We start from the raw sequence: 16,530 nt of genomic DNA on the forward strand, positions 1-16,530 counted from the left end.
AGAAAGTATTTGTGAGTGGGAGTAGTGGTTCATTTATCTTGGTATTAAATCCTTCTTTTTTTTTTTTTTTTAACACTGATACAGAGTTTGACAGTCCCATCACTACATGCGGCTTTATCAGTATTCAGTTAAGGCTCTGCTGTGTCTCTCCTCTTCCGTTCTTCACGCCAACAGCTAGAGTTTACATCAGTTCGGCTCAGTGTTAGAGAGCCTGGAACTGGGGTAATTGACTGCCTTGAGTTCAGCAGAGAGCAGCCAAATTCTTCTGGCAGCTGAACTATTGTGCAAGACGATCCTTGATTTGAACTTCTCAATATCTCATTCCAAAAGAGATGTTCAAAATAATTTTCTGAAGCAGCCTAACGTTGGGAGAGGGAGAATGTTAACAATTTGATGTTTTGCATGTGGGAATCTGTGTCATAGAGGTAGAGTGGAAGAACCAAATGCACAAGCTAAAGAAAACAGAATGATCTGTTCAGTTGTCTTGACCCACAGGGCTCATTCTCACAACAAAAAATAAAATGGAATGGGAGTTTTTGAGCTACTGAAATGGGGTGGGGAAGGGGAGTGTTTGCTATTGCTAGGATTCTTTTAAGTATGGCTCTCCAGGACACTGAAGACAATGAATTGTATGTTGGGCAAGGAGGCCTTTGCTTGGCAAACTGTAGGGGCAACAGCAGGGTGGGTGGAAATGTAGTTCAGAGACCATGCTACCTCCCACCCCGACCTGACCCTTTCAGGCTTAGAACCAGTGATATCATCGGACTCTGCATTTCACAAGTTTGAGTCTTTTACTCTTTGCTGATTGGCTGTTTGTCCCTTTCCCAGATGCTCAGTGCTGCCAGTCTCATTCTATTCTATGCAGATTCTTATACCATGGATATCGTTGTTGTGTTTGAGCCCTGTCTGCTTGTTCTTGATGTCCACCACCATCTTTCTGCAGTCCCTTACTCTTAGTAACTCAGTGTGCTCATGCCATTCCCCTTTTCCCTACCGCTGCCCCCAGTTAACAAACAAAACATGTAACTAACAAACAAGTGCCAATTATCAATGTGATAGTTTGTTTTTTTATCTATGTGTCGGTCCCTCAACTTTGATCCTTCCTATGCCTGTTTAGATTGTAACCTGTTTGGGGCAGGGACTGTCTTTTTTCCAATAAGAACATAGGAAAGACCATATTGGGTCAGACCAAAGGTCCATCTAGCCCAGTGTATTGTCTTCTGGCAGTGGCCAATGCCAGGTGCTTCAGAGGGAATGAACAGAACAGACAATCATCAAGTGATCCTTCCCCTATTGCCCATTCCCAGTTTCTGGCAAACAGAGGCTAGGGACACCATCCCTGCCCATCCTGGCTAATAGCCATTGGTGGACCTATCCAATGGCTCGGTAATAGCCATTGGTGGACCTTGTTATAGTCTTGGCCTTCACAACATCCTCTGGCAAAGAGTTCCACAGGCTGACTGTGCGTTATGTGAAGAAATACTGCCTTTTGCTTGTTTTAAACCTGCTGCCTATTAATTTCATTTGGTGATTCCTAGTTTTTGTGTTATGAGAAGGCGTAAATAACACTTACTTTTCTTCACATCAGCCATGATTTTATAGACCTCTTATCATCTCCCCCCTTAGTCATCTCTTTTTCCAAGCTGAAAAGTCTCAGTCTTATTACTCTTTCCTCATATGGAAGCAGTTCCATACCCCTAATCATTTTTGTTGCCCTTTTCTGAACCTTTTCCAAGTCCAGTATTTTTTTTTTGAGATGGGGGGACCAGATCTGCATGGTATATTCAAGATGTGGGCATACCATGGATTTATATAGAGGCAATATGATATTTTCTGTCTTATTATCTATCCCTTTCCTAATGATTCCCAACATTGTTTGCTTTTTTGACTGCTGCTGCACATTGAGTGGATGTTTTCAGAGAGCTATCCACAATGACCCCAAGATCACTTGATCATTGCCTGTTAGGTCCACTTCCTCTGGGGCACCTGGCAATGGCCACTGTCGGTAGACAGGATACTGGGCTAGATGGACCTTCCGTCTGACCCAGTACAGCCGTTCTTATGTTCTTATGATCTCTTTCTTGAGTGGTAACAACTAATTTAGACCCCATCATTTTATATGTATAGTTGGGATAGTGCATTACTTTGCATCTATTAACATTTGAATTTCATCTGCCATTTTGTTGCCCCCTCACCCAGTTTTGTGAGATCCCTTTGTAACTCTTTGCAGTCTGCTTTGGACTTAACTAGTATGAATGGTTTTGTATCATCTGCAAAATTTGCCACCTCACTTTTCATCCTTTTTTCCAGATTATTTATGAATATGTTGAATAGGACTGGTCTCAGTACTGACCCCTGGGCGACACCAGTATTTACCTCTCTCCATTCTGAAAACTGACCATTTATTCCTACCCTTTGTTTCCTATCTTTTAACCAGTAACTGATACAGTAGAGAACCTTCCTTCTTATCCCATAACAGCTTACTTTGCTTAAGAGCCTGGTAAGGGACCTTGCCAAAGGCTTTCTGAAAATCTAAGTACACTGTATCCACTGGATCACCCTTGTCCACATGCTTGTTGACCCCTCAAAGAATTCTAATAGATGTGTTTGGACAGATCCTTAAAGGATGGGGTGCTGATCCTGATTGGAGTCTTTGGATGCTACTGTGATGTAAATGAATTGTAGGCCAGCTGCATGTAATTTGCCTTCTAGGTATATTTTACACTTGCTTATTTCAGTGGGAAAGCAACATACATGCATGCACACATGAAGGCCTTTCTAAATGTTGAAGAGCACAAAGGGTTTTGTTGTGATTTTATAGTGCTGTTTCTTGGTGGTTGCTATGATTGAGTTTGGCTTTTGCAGCTCAGCTTCATGCTGCTGCTTGTCACACCAATGAGTCAGATGTCTGGAGAACAGGTGCAAAGCCATTGAGTTCTGGGGTTTGTTAGGATGAATAAAAGCAGCACCACGTACAGCTCTGCTACTTACAGATAATCAGTCCCCAGTCTGTGTAGGCATAAAAAGCGCTGAGTGCTGGCTGACCAGGTAAATAGATGTTATTTCACAGCAGACACAGTGCCAGTTGTGATGTGCAAATTGAAATCCCATTTTTGATAAATCATTGCTATTAGTTAATTGAAGTCTGTTACCAGCCAGAGAGGTTTAGTAACCTTACCGCTAAAAATGTTGAAGGGATATTGAGTAGTTTAAGCCTAATATTTGACTTGCTTTCAAATTGCTGTAATTTTGTGGGGAATGTCCTATAAATTCCAATATTTCAATTTTTTAAAATCCAACACTTATTTGAGAAGGAAGTTTAAAATATCCAGTATTTATGCAACACCTACATAGAATGTGTTGTGCTCCCTCTGCTGGCTTTTGCAGCTAACTGTAGATAACCCGCAATCCCAATTCTCAGAGTTGTATTGACATGATCAATGAGTCCACAAAGTGAAATTGACCTCTCTCTCTTATTGGTTAAAGCTGAGTGAAATACAGTGTTTCCTTGCTACTTATAACTGTCAAGAAAGCAGCATTGCTAGTCAGTTGTGGCCCTTTGGTCTTCCATGGAACAATTATATTTCATAAAAAGTAGAGAGTTTTTATTCTAAACTGTCTGTTTCACATATGTCCCCGGAATCCTTCCTGGTGGTTTTGGACTTGGATGTGCTAGCAGTACAGGTAGCCTGCAGTTCATTTCAATGCATGTATTGTTTTGTTTCCTTGGGCTACCGCGCAGGATAGATCTAAGATGCGCAACTTCAGCTATGTGAATAGCATAGCTGAAGTCGATGTTCTTAGATCTACTTACCGCGGTGTCTTCACTGTGGTAAGTAGACAGCTGACACTCTCCCATTGACTCCGCTTGTGCTCCTCACTCTGGTGGAGTACCAGAGTTGACGGGAGAGCACTCAGCGGTCGATTTATCATGTCTATATGAGATGCGATAAATCGACCCCCCGCTGGATCGATCGCTTCCCACCGATCTGGCAAGTAGTGTAGACAAGCCCCTCATGTGCTTGCTCTGACCTGATACTGTAGGACAGACTCTCTTCTCATTGTGTATTTGCCTGTCTGTGTGCTCTGTCAGTTAATTTATGCCATTTGGAAGTTGTGTTCTTCTCAAACATATGCCAATAAAATCATCATCTATTAATCAAAAATGTCCAAAAGTGCGCTCTAAACTTGGGTGCCCAATTTGCGAGACCTGGGCCTGATTTTGAGACGTGTTAAGCATCCACAAGTCACAGTCAGATTGGTGAAAGATACAGGTTTGCTATTGTGCTTTGCGGACTGGAGCCCTCTGTTTCAGTGCAGAATAAAAACAGTGTGAGTAATGGCAACTGTAGCTTCCATCACACTTTCTCATTCATATGCCCCAGTTATGAACTGGAAGACACACACCCATGCGTCGGAAGTACAATCGATGGAATGAAACAGAGCATAAGAGATGCTGTTGGTGTATATTACTCCTGGGGGAAATCTGTGGCAAAAAATCTGAGCGCAGTATTTTAAAATTCTGCATATTTTACTTGTCAAAATAACACAATATACTCACTCCAGTTTCAATTATTTTGGTAATGGATTTCAAAATACCTGTCGACAAGTATGTCAGCAATACAGACAGCAGCAAAAAAGATTCCCCCAGGAGAGGGAGAGTTCAAGGCACCCCTACAACAACCCAGTTTCAGTTGGGGGGTACTGGAGGGGGCTGTGTGGGCCCCCCAGAGCCCAGACACCTGTACTCCCATCCCCCCCAGAGCCCAGCTGTGGGGCACTCCCCAGCCCAGACCAAAGCATCCTCCTTCCCTACAGAGCCCAGGTGTGGGGCACTCCCCTCTTTACAAAGCCCAGTTGTGGGGCACCCCCATCACCACAGAGCACACCCATGGGGCAGCCCACAGCCCAAACATCAGCACCCCCAGATCTTTTACTCCCCCCAATTTCTTTACTGTCCCGCCAGAGGACATGGTATGATACGGCCTTGCCTTTACTCACCCTTTCACAGAGCTGGCTGGGTCTCCCAGGCCCTCTCCCCTCCCTGGGAGAATGAGGATCAAAGACCATGCGGCCTTGAGCCCAGCCAGGCTGGATGCTCCACTCACTTTGAGTCCAGCAGCCCCTTTTTACCCTTCTCTCTTTTGTTGACCTTGCAACTGTGGGATGGGGTGGGGAGTGACCTTTGGGCCTGGTAGAATTGCAGAGCTATTGCATGTGGGTATTTAATTACTATCTGTACTTATTTGGTGGGAGCTGATGTTGGGCATCTCTGCTGTCTTACCTGTTGAGTGCAGTATGCACTAAGAGGGAGTGGAGTGGAAAGTGCTGACTAGCAGGTGAACTCTGGAAAATGTTAGCTAACACAAGAAAACAAACCTTATAGCCTAAAACTACTAAGGGTATGGCTACACTGGCGAGTTGCAGTGCTGGAAAGCCTCCACCAGCGCTGCAATTAGTAAGTGGCCACACCTGCAGGGCACTTCCAGCGCTGCAACTCCCTGGCTGCAGCGCTGGCCGTACACCTCACTCAGCATGGGGAATAAGGATTCCAGCGCTGGTGCTGCAGCGCTGGTCATCAAGTGTGGCCACACACCAGCGCTGTGATTGGCCTCCAGGGTATAAGGATGTATCCCAGAATGCTTTTATAAATTACTCTCTTTGTTTTGTTATGCAGCCTCTCTTTGTTTTGTTATGAACCGGAGCTCCGTTGCTTATCTAAAAAACAAACAGAGCTCCTGTTTGCTGTGATCATCTGTACCTGGCTGTAAACAATCAAATGAGAGGCAGGCAGGGAGGGAGTGAAACAGCGGGGAGTCGTGTTGGCTGCAGGCTGTTTGCAATTAAGAGTTAAGACTAAGGGGTCGGAAACATGTTCTGATTTTTCAATGCAGGAAGCTAAACACACAGTGTTGGCTCCAAAAATCCCCTCTCTCTTTCCCCCCGCTCCCTGTCGCACTAGACCCCACTCCACCCCCCTCTTTTGAAAAGCACGTTGCGGCCACTTGAATGCTGGGATAGCTGCCCATAATGCATCACTCCCAACAGCGCTGCAAATACTGCAAATGTGGCCACACACCAGCACTGGTAGCTGTGAGTGTGGCCACACACCAGCGCTGGCCCTGCACAGCTGGATGACCAGCGCTGCAAACCGTAAGTGTAGCCATACCCTAAGACAGCCAGTAAACTGATGGCACTTGAGAGCTAAGAGCCCTCCTTAAAGCATATAAAGAGCTGTTGATGTCAAAGCGCTGATGTTTTCCTGTCCATCTGCTGAAAGTAGGTGTGACAGGCATGGCAATTTCCTGCAGCATTCTTGGAAAATCGTGTTAAAGTATCTTTGGAGTCCATTGTATTAAATGCAAAGGTTATGTATTATTGTGAGCCTGGGTGATGAAAGGACTGTACTGAACAATGTTGCAGACAAGAATGGTCTTTTGGGACAATATGTGTAAAGTCGATTTCCTGAGGAATGTATGGGAGGAGGTGACTGTAAATTCCCCACCTCTGGTTATGCAAAACCCCAGCCTTTTGAAGCTACACTCTGAGGAGGGGACCATTGTCTGCTGATTATCTGTTTGGGTAATCTGAAGATCAAAGGCAGAACATGTAATAAAGGAAAGACTTGGCGTGCTAGTTATGATCTGTGGCTATTACGAATTTATAACCACAGAAAAACCCTGACTCCTGTTGGAGTCCTTGTTGGAGTTGGGATGATCTCTGGTACGCTTACTAGTGTGTGTGTAGGTTCTTTTATCACTGTTAATATGTTTTCTCTGTAATGCTTTGGCCTTAAGAATAAATGTGCTTGCTTATAAAGAGCTATGTGGTAACTTATAACTGCCGGTAATTACAGCTGTGTATAGCCTTCAAAGAGAATGCAAAGTGCAGACACCGGCCTGGTTGGTGTCAGAGCATAAGCAGGGAACTGTGTCGCTTGGAAAAACCCTGGTCAGGACAGGAAGGAGAGACGTGTCTCTCTACCCAGGAGAGGGGATGATTGAGAAGCCTGGAGTGGGACTACGGAGGGGTAATACTTGTGCAGTTGTCTTGAACTACGACAGTAGGCGCTTACCACTCTCTCTAGGCTGATCTAGAGGTAATTGACAGGTAAGAACGTACTCTTGCCAGTTTCTTCAAAAAATGTAACACCGGTTTGAACACTGGATTTGTTCATGGTTCCCACTTTGAGGAGTAGGGTGGCCAGCAGCATGGTGCAGTGCAGTAGAGGGAGCCAATTGACTGGGAAGACTGACTCCCAGAATGCAGTAATGTGCTGTAGTGAACTGGGCCATCATTATTTTCCAATATTAATGAAGATAGTGGTCCCCTGTGCAACCATGAAAAAAGCCATCTATTATTTAGGACAAGTAGTTATTTCTTTCCATAGGCACCTCTTCTGGCAAGCCTTGGGAGCTTGTAAATGCATCTCCCCCTCACAATTTGTGTATCTGAATCTTAACGCAGGGATTGAGGACGATCCAGCTATCGGAAAACCAGCCAGAGAGAATGGCAACTTTCCAGTGGAAATAATTACTGGGGTAGCTGACAATTGGCTTTTCATAAACCTTCTCCCAATAGTTCTCAACAGTTCATCAAGAAACAACAAAAAATGTGGAAGAAAATAAGAATGGTCTGCCAGGTGATGCAGAAAAGAAATCGTAGTTTATCAAATAGGACCAGTGATGTAATAAAATGGATGATGAGGAACAAACTAGGGGACAGTGTGTAGGAATGTTGTCTAGTGGTTAAGGTTGGCACTAGGATTTGACATGCTCCGATATGATTTCAGTCTGTCACTGGCATTCTGTGTAACCTTTGGCAAGTTGTCTGAAAATTCTGCTTCTGACGAATGTGTAAAGAGGGTATCATGCCAAATCAGATGTCAAGAATTATAACATTCAAAAACCAGTTGGGGAACACTTCAATCTTCCTGGTCACTCGATTACAGACCTAAAAGTCTCAATATTACAACAAAAAAAATTGTCAAAACAGACTTAAATGAGAGACTGCTGAATTGGAATTAATTTGCAAACAGGACACCATTAAATTAGGCTTGAATAAAGACTGGGAGTGGATGGGTCATTACACAAAGTAAAACTATTTCCCCATGTTTATTTTTCCCCCTACTACTCCTCACACCTTCTTGTCAACTGCTGGAAATGGGCCATTTTGATTACCACTACAAAAAGTATTTTTTCTCTCCTGCTGGTAGTAGCTAACCTTAACAGATCACTCTCGTTATAGTGTGTATGGTAACACCCACTGTTTCATGTTTTCTCTGTGTGTGTATGTGTGTATCTATCTATCTATCTATCTATCTATCTATATATATCTATATATATCTATATATATATCTTCCTACTGTATTTTCCACTGCATGCATCCGATGAAGTGGGGTTTTAGCCCATGAAAGCTTATGCTCAAATAAATTTGTTAGTCTCTAAGGTACTCTTCTCTAAGTACCCCTGTTCTTTTTACCTTACAGGAGAGCTTGGAGATTAGTCAATGTTTGTAAAGTGCTTTCAGATCCTTGGATGACATGCTAAGTTTACATGTATATTATTTCTAATAATTTTCAAGTTATTACACACACACAAAATTTCAGAGAAACTGAGCACTCTAATTGTTTCCTCTGTTGCACTTGGGTGCTTATTACCGGTACTTGTGTCTAAGGTCTCTTGGCTCTATATTTTTAATTAGTGGCAGTGAGCAACAGTACCAAGTCCCTGGGTGGAGGTGTTCGGAAGGGGCAGCTGTATTTAGAGTTGAAATCTAGTTGGAGGTGATGGGTAGCTGAAAGCTTTTCACTGAAGGCTCAAACTTTTACACTCTTCAGGCACAGTAGCAAACTCTTTAGCCCTCCTCTAGATATTAATAGTACCTTACCTCATGGATGATCTTGATTAGGAAAGTCCTGTTTTTAATCCTGTTGTCTAACTCTTCCTTCCCCATGATATAGTAAAGATTTTTGTGATGGATGATAACTGTTTTTAATTGGTTAGCATGAGCTTGCATTTCATATAGCAACTTTTAGGCATATGAGCCCCAAAAGAGCTTCCAAAATTATTATGCCTGTTGCTCTGAAACTTTTTTACTGGTGACCCCTTTCACATAGCAAGCCTCTGAGTACGACCCCCCCTTATAAATTAAAAACATATATATTTTTATATTTAACACCATTATAAATACTGGAGGCAAAGCGGGGTTTGAGGTAGAGGCTGACAGCTCGCGACCCTCCATGTAATAACCTTGCGACCCCCTGATGGGTCCCGACCCCGTTTGAGAACCCCTGTATTATGCAGAGCGTGATTCTGCTCTGACTTCCTTCCCAAAACAATCCTGTTGATCCAGAGTGGGAAACACAAGATATATGTCAAAACAGAATCATATTCTATCTTGATATACACCTTGTGATAAATAATACACACATGGACACAGAGAAATCCTTTTGGTCACTGCTGGAAGTGCCCATCTCTGGTGTAAAAAGTGGGAACTATTGGACAAATTCAATAGCTAATGCAGTTTGTATAGACAGAAGTAAAGTGAACTTCCTCTACTAAAACTGCTTTGAAGTAAGGGTGGTTATTATGTTAAGGCTTTATTGTCTGTGAATTTTTGTTTGGCAATGCCTTGTGGAGGGGGAGCTTCGTATCCCTCTATGGCAGGGGTCCCCAATGCGGCGCCCGCCAGGGCATCTATGTGCACCCGCCTACTGGCCGCCGAACAAGCAGCCACCGAAATGCCACCGAGAAGCGGCAACATCAAGAAGCACCGCCGCCGAAATGCTGCTGATTTCTGGGTGGCATTTTGGTGGTGCTGCTTCTCGGCGGCATTTTGGCGGCTGCTTGTCCGGCGCCCACGCTCCTCGGCGGCTAGTTGTCCGGCGCCCGCCACACAAAAAGGTTGGGGACCACTGCTGTATTGTACCTATATACTGGGGTGGGAAAACTATGGCCCGGGGGCCACATCCGGCCCTTCAGATGTTTTAATCCAGTCCTTGAGCTTCTGCCGGGGAGCGTGGTCGGGGGCTTGCTCTATGTGGCTCCCGGAAGCAGCGGCACATCCTCCCTCTGGCTCCTATGCGTAGGGGCAGCCAGGGGGCTCCACACGCTGCCCCTGCCCCAAACGCCACCCCCGCAGCTCCCATTGGCCAGCAAATGGGGCCAATAGGAGCTGCAAGTGCAGCACCTGCGGATGGGGCAGTGCACAGAGCTGCCTGGCCATGCCTCTGCGTAGGAGCCAGAGGGGGGACATGCCGCTGCTTCTGGGAACTGCTTGAAGGAAGCACTGCCCGGAGCCTGCACCCTGACTCCCTCTTGTGCCCCAACTGCTTGCCCCAGCCCTGATCCCTCTCCCGCCCTCCGAACCCCTCGGTCCCACCCTCCTGGACCCCCAAGCCTGCACCTCCAGCCAGAGCCCTCACCACCCCACCTGCACCCCTACCCCATCCCGGAGCCCCCTCCTGTACCCTGAACTCCTCATTTCTGTCCCCACCCTCGAGCCCACACCCTCAGCTGGAGCCCTCACCCCTTCTGCTCCCCAACCCCTTATTTCATGAGAATTCATGGCCCACCATACAATTTCCATATCTCAGGCCAAAAAGATTGCCCACCCCTACTATATACCCTGATATATCCCCCATTTCCTTTATCTTGGAGATATAGGAAGACCATGGTGGAGCAGGGAATTTGAACTTGCAGCTCCCAGGTTAGTTAGTTCCCTAAGCACGGGACCATCCTCTTCCTCTGTAAATAATTATAACTTGGCTTTCATAGTTCATGAATTGACAGTGGAAAAATTAGCTTTATCTTAACATCGGAAAGAGTTGACATGCTCCAGTCCTCCCATTTAAGTCAGTCCCAGCGCTGCTGTTAATCTCAATGGGAGCAAGAAGGAGCGCCTATTTAGGTATGTGGTGGTGCTTCTAAAGGCAGTTTTCTTTCAGTGACAGAGTGGTAATTTAGCACGACTGTGGAGCTCAGTACATCTGACTTTTCACAAAGAATGGATAAAAGTGGTTTGTCATGCTACACAATTATGAAGGGTACCAAAGGGCAGGACACTGTCATTCTGTTCCGCAGTCACATGCTTCTGTATAAAACTGATGTTTGTACTCCTGTGGCTAGACATGCAAAGTTCCCATTAATCTGAACTGGAGTTAGCGCAAAAAGGAGAAAATACCCATTTTGAAGACTGTTCTGCTATTTGACAATAAGATGTCTCAAGTATCTGGTATTGGTACAGATCTTCTGAGGCTTGTTCACTTGTTTTATTGCAAGACTGTATTCTGAGACCGTTTCACTGTGACTTGAGCTCTTCTGTTATGAGCTATGAAATTAGTAATCTCCATTATTTCCCATAAATGGAAAGGAATGTCTTCATTCCATCCCAAGTTTAATTGCAGACTAGATCTGTTTTGAGAACTGCGTGGAATACGTTTCTTAATTTAGGTGGCAAATTCAGACATCTCTTTATACACATCGGGGAGGCGAGTGGGAAGTTTGGGAGTTCAGTTAATTTCAAATACACTGTACACTTTTCCATGCTTGCTATTTATCTATTCCATGTGTTCCAAGTACTCAGATCTAAATTATTTGGGTAGTAATGTGAGCTGTGGAGTTCTGATTCTGCTCACTAGTTGCAACTAACAAAAAAAAAATCAAGGTGTATTATTTTTACTTTCAGATTTTGCTTTCTAATTGTTGTTTGCAATGAGTCATTGCAATCTTGAAGTGCAAGTCTGTTTACTTACCATTCTTTGCTTGGCTTTCCTTCCAGAGCCCAGCTCCTAATATTCTTCACAAAGAATAGAATTGAAGCATTCAAAAAAAAAAAAAAGAAGAAGAAAGAAAAGCATATGTGGGCTATTACTTTGCTAACAATATATATTGTATTATAGCTCTTCTGTTAGCAAAAGTTATAGTTACATTTAAATTGGGACTTTGATAGATGCATAACTCTCCAGAACATTCTCTTCTGGGTGCTGAAACTTTTCATGCCTGGTCTCATTTCAGAGGGGAATTTTCAGAAAGTTTGAGGGAAAATTCTCATCTTGTATTTTTGAGTGATTAAAAAATATACCTTTCCCCATGCCCTCACTCAAAAATATTATGTAGGTGAACAGCCCTTACTGAGAAGTTACACCTTGGCTTGGCTTGGCAAATTACTTACAAATCAAAGAGTTAAGCTGAAAAACCATTTCCGAGCATGCTTAGTGGCCATCTTCTAAGAGTTAAGCAAAGCCTTCCGAAATCCCATTCCTTGGTGACTGTGCAGGATGCAGGGTTACAGTCAGGCTGGTCCCACAGGCTACTGTTGGGGTGATGTGCTGGAGATGTGCAGGAGGGAGGTTAAACATGCTCCGCACATTATAACAAAATTGCATTTGTCTCTGTTGCTGCTGCCTTAGTCCGTTTCTGTATCAGATATGCTCACGGTGAGCTCACTAGTTGCACTGCTAGTGTGAACCCCACGCTAGTTTCTGCAGCAGTTTTCCTTTGCCCTCTCTGAAAACTGCTTCTTACAGGCCGTTGGGAATTCTTTTCCCTCCCCTCTCTCTCTCCAAAATTTGGCTTACTGGTTTTTGTCTTTTTGCACCAGGCTTTTTGAGTGGAATTGGAGCTTTTATTTAGCAACCACAGTCTCTCCAAGTGCTTCCTCATTGGCTGTTGCTTGTAGGAGCACTTTAGAGGGCTGCTTATTGCTGCTCCCTAGCCCCACATGCAGCACTGACCTAGTAATCCCTCCCCCTCTTGTCAGCATCTGGGGAATTTTCCAAGTAGGACGACTGGGCTTTCGCAGTCTTTGCCAGCCAGTCTGCCTGCTTGCTATTTCTGGAGCCAGTCGTCATTTAGGCTTTCCAGGACAACTTCTCAGACAAACAAAAGGGGCAGAAATGTTCACAGCACCGCGGGACTCATCAGATTACCTGAGTATCCGAGTGGGGGCTCTCGCATCGTTACTCCCATCACGTGCATCAACTTTCTGGGGCTGCAGATCATCAGAAACACAGCCTCTTCTTGGAGACCACTGGAACACCGCTAGAGAAGGCATGGCTGCTTTCTTGAACGACCAGTGCAGAATGAAAGCAGGAGCTCTGAAGACAGAGGTTTCGGTCATGTCTAGAGACATAAGAGAGCACAGTCAGAGCTGAACATCTTCAAGGGAAGACTAACTGGCCAAGCGCTAGTAGCAGAATGGGAACTCGGAAAACCTTTTAGAGTAGTGTTGGAGGATGCATGCAGGAGGTGCTGGGAGAGAGGGGTAGGAACGGGGATGGAGCTGAATCGTGTCTGGGGGGGCCAGCGGCCCTGCTGATCATCCCCTTCCCTTCCCTCCCAGTGCCTCCCGCACACTGCAGAACAGCTGTTCCCCATCATGCAGGAGGGAGGGGGAGGAGGTGCGCTCAGGGGAGGGACAGAAAGAGGCAGGGAAGATGAGAGGCAGGGGTGGACGGGGGCGGGAAGAGGAAGAGTGGGGCCTGGGGCTGAGCGGGGTGGGGGGAGGGGATCCACAAAAATTGAAATAAAAATGGGTGTCCTTGGGTTGCTAAAGTTTGAGAACTGCTGTTCAGGAACATGTTTCAGATGGCTCCTTCCCCAAGTTAACATTCTCAGCCAGGCCTAATAGGACAGACTCAGGTTTCACTGGTTTAGGTTTGCAGATTCTGAGGTCGCTGTTATCATCTAGTCTGATTTCCTGTATAACCTAGGCTAGAGAACTTCCCCCAAATAATTCTTTTTGAATCCACAAGTGTGGAACGTGGCTGTCTTCTTGGTACCCTGGATGATCTTTCAGGAATGTGCCTTTACTTCATTCCCTTTGATAAGAAAAATGGGCAGAAAATTCAGCGGGGACCAACCATCAGTCATTCTGAAGACTCTCCACTGGCTGCAGAGACTCTAGATCCCCCAGTCAAAGTAGATGTTGATGTGCAGTTTAGTCCATGAGTAACCCCAGTTATCACAGTACTCCTTCACCGAGGGTCCTCTCTCTCAACTAGAAACTCATCACCTACAATGTGAATAGCTGTACTTTAAAAGATCCATCTACTACTGAGATATGCTGGATTTCCGGCTAAACTCCAGAAAAACCTCCACCACTTAAATTCACAAAGCAGCTTGGAAGTCTTGGTGCTCATAGTGCTCCTACAAAGACTTCACTTCCTCATTCTGTTGAGTCTGTTGGGATGAGTGATCTTTCTAAGAGTTTGTCAAGGGGCCCCACAGCCTGGGTGGTGGTGGTCTTTTATGTAGTTAGTACAAATCTCGGTACATATTTTGCTCCCAGTTACATTCAGTGAAACATCTTCTTCTTTTTTTTTCTTTTTTTTTTTAGGGCTGTCAGTTAATCGCAGGTAACTCGTGATTCACTAAAAATAAATTAATCGTGATTAAAAAATTAATAGTGATTAATCACACTTAACAATAGAATACCAATTGAAATTTATTAAATATTTTTGGATGTCTTTCTACATTTTCAATATTGATTTCAGTTACAACACAGAATACAAAGTGCACAATGCTCACTTTATATTATTAGTTTTTGTTACAAATATATGCACTGTAAAAATTATAAACAAAGGAAATAGTACTTTTCAGTTCACCTCATAAAGCACTGTACTGCAGTCACTTTATCCTGAAAGTGTAATTTACAAATCTGGGGGGGTTTTTTTGGTTACAAAATGGCACTCAAAAACAAAACTCTGTTAAATTTTAGAGCCTACAAGTCCACTCAGTCCTACTTCTTATTCTGCCAATCGCTCAGACAAACAAGTTTGTTTACATTGATGGGAGATACTACTGCCTGCTTCTTATTACAATGTCCCCTGAAAGTGAGAACAGGCATTCACATGGCACTTTTGTAGCTGACGTTGCAAGGTATTTACATGCCAAATATGCTAAACATTCGTCTGCCCCTTCATGCTTCGGCCACCATTCCAGAGGACATGCATTATTTTTATAACGAGCATCATCATCATGAAAGCATCAATTAAATTTGTGACTCTACTCCTTGTGGGGAGAATTGTATGTCTCCTGCTCTGTTTTACCCGCATTCTGCGTATATTTCATGTTATAGCAGTCTCGGATGATGACCCAGCACGTGTTGTTCGTTTTAAGAACACTTTCACAGCAGATTTGACAAAACGCAAAGAAGGTACCAATGTGAGATTTCTAAAAATAGCTACAGCACTCGACCTAAGGTTTAAGCATCTGAAGTGCTGTCCAAAATCTGAGAGAGATGAGGTGTGGAGCGTGCTTTTAGAAGTCTTAAAAGAGCAACACTCCGATGCAGAAACTACAGAACCCAAACCCAAAAAGAAAATGAACCTTCTGCTGGTGGCATCTGACTCAGATGATGAAAATGAACATGCATCAGTCTCTGCTCTGCTTTGGATCATTATCAAGCAGAACCCATCATCAGCATGGACACGTCCTCTGGAATGGTGGTTGAAGCATGAAGGGAGATATGAATCTTTAGCACATCTGGCACATAAATATCTTGTAGCTGGCGTTGCAACAGTGCCATGTGAACACCTGTTCTCACTTTCAGGTGACACTGTAAACAAGAATTAGGCAGTATTATCTCCTGCAAATTGTAATCAACCTTGTTTGTTTGAGCGATTGGCTGACCAACAAGTAGGACTGAGTGGATTTGAAGGCTCTAAAGTTTTACATTGTTTTATTTTTGAATGCAGTTATTTGTACGTTTAACTTTCATGGTAAAGAGATTGCGCTACAGTACTTGTATGAGGTGAATTGAAAAATAATATTTTTGTTTTTTACAGTGCAAATACTTGTAATAATAAATATAAAGTGAGCAATGTACACTTTGTATTCTGTGGTGTAATTGAAGTTAATATATTTGAAAATGTAGTAAACATCCAAAAATATTTAAAATGAATGGTATTCTATTGTTGTTTAACAGCGAAAAAGAAAAATTAAATCTTACAGTTGACTTTCCCCTGGGTGTGTGGTTTTACTTTATTCACACCTCTCCTAGTCTGTCTCATTTCCTTCCTTCGTTGGGAGGATGTTTGTTCCCCACTTGATACTTCCTAGCAGTAAGTGGCCAGAGTAGAAGATCCCTGTGTCTGCAAAAAGTAAAATTAGTTTCTTTCCTTGTCATTTTGGTTTTTCATAGTAGGGATTTCACTGCTCTGGGCAGCCCCACCCTGTGCTAATATTTTATATCTGCCAACACAAGTATATTTAACAGGGTTGTGTTTGGAAGAGAGAGATTTGAGTTCAAGTTTTTCGCTTTGGGGCCTGCATGTATGTGTAGTTCACTGACCTGTTACCCAGACGTTAATTTTTGGTTTTGGTGATATTTCCTGGTGCTCATGTAGGCAGTCCCACCAGGCAGTTAGCGTGTGTGTGTGTGTGTGTGTGTGTGTGTGTGAGAGAGAGAGAGTGTGTGTGTGTGTGTGTGTGTGAACCGGCAATGAATGGGGGAGGGAGTGGGTAGTATTCAGAAACCTTGGTAGCTGCCTCTGATCATTGAGACCAGGCAGGATACCCAACAGTA

The 16,530-nt window shown here is 44.0% G+C and overlaps 1 protein-coding gene across 1 annotated transcript in view; it reads left to right on the forward strand.

Moving 5' to 3' along the window:
* The window catches only part of EXTL3 (exostosin like glycosyltransferase 3), a 208,971-nt gene that overhangs the window by 2,946 nt on the left and 189,495 nt on the right, over positions 1–16,530 (forward strand). The gene's annotated exons all lie outside the window — the stretch shown is intronic.

The sequence above is a fragment of the Mauremys mutica genome, chromosome 3, assembly GCF_020497125.1.
Source record: "Mauremys mutica isolate MM-2020 ecotype Southern chromosome 3, ASM2049712v1, whole genome shotgun sequence".
NCBI classification, from domain to species: Eukaryota; Metazoa; Chordata; order Testudines; family Geoemydidae; genus Mauremys; species Mauremys mutica.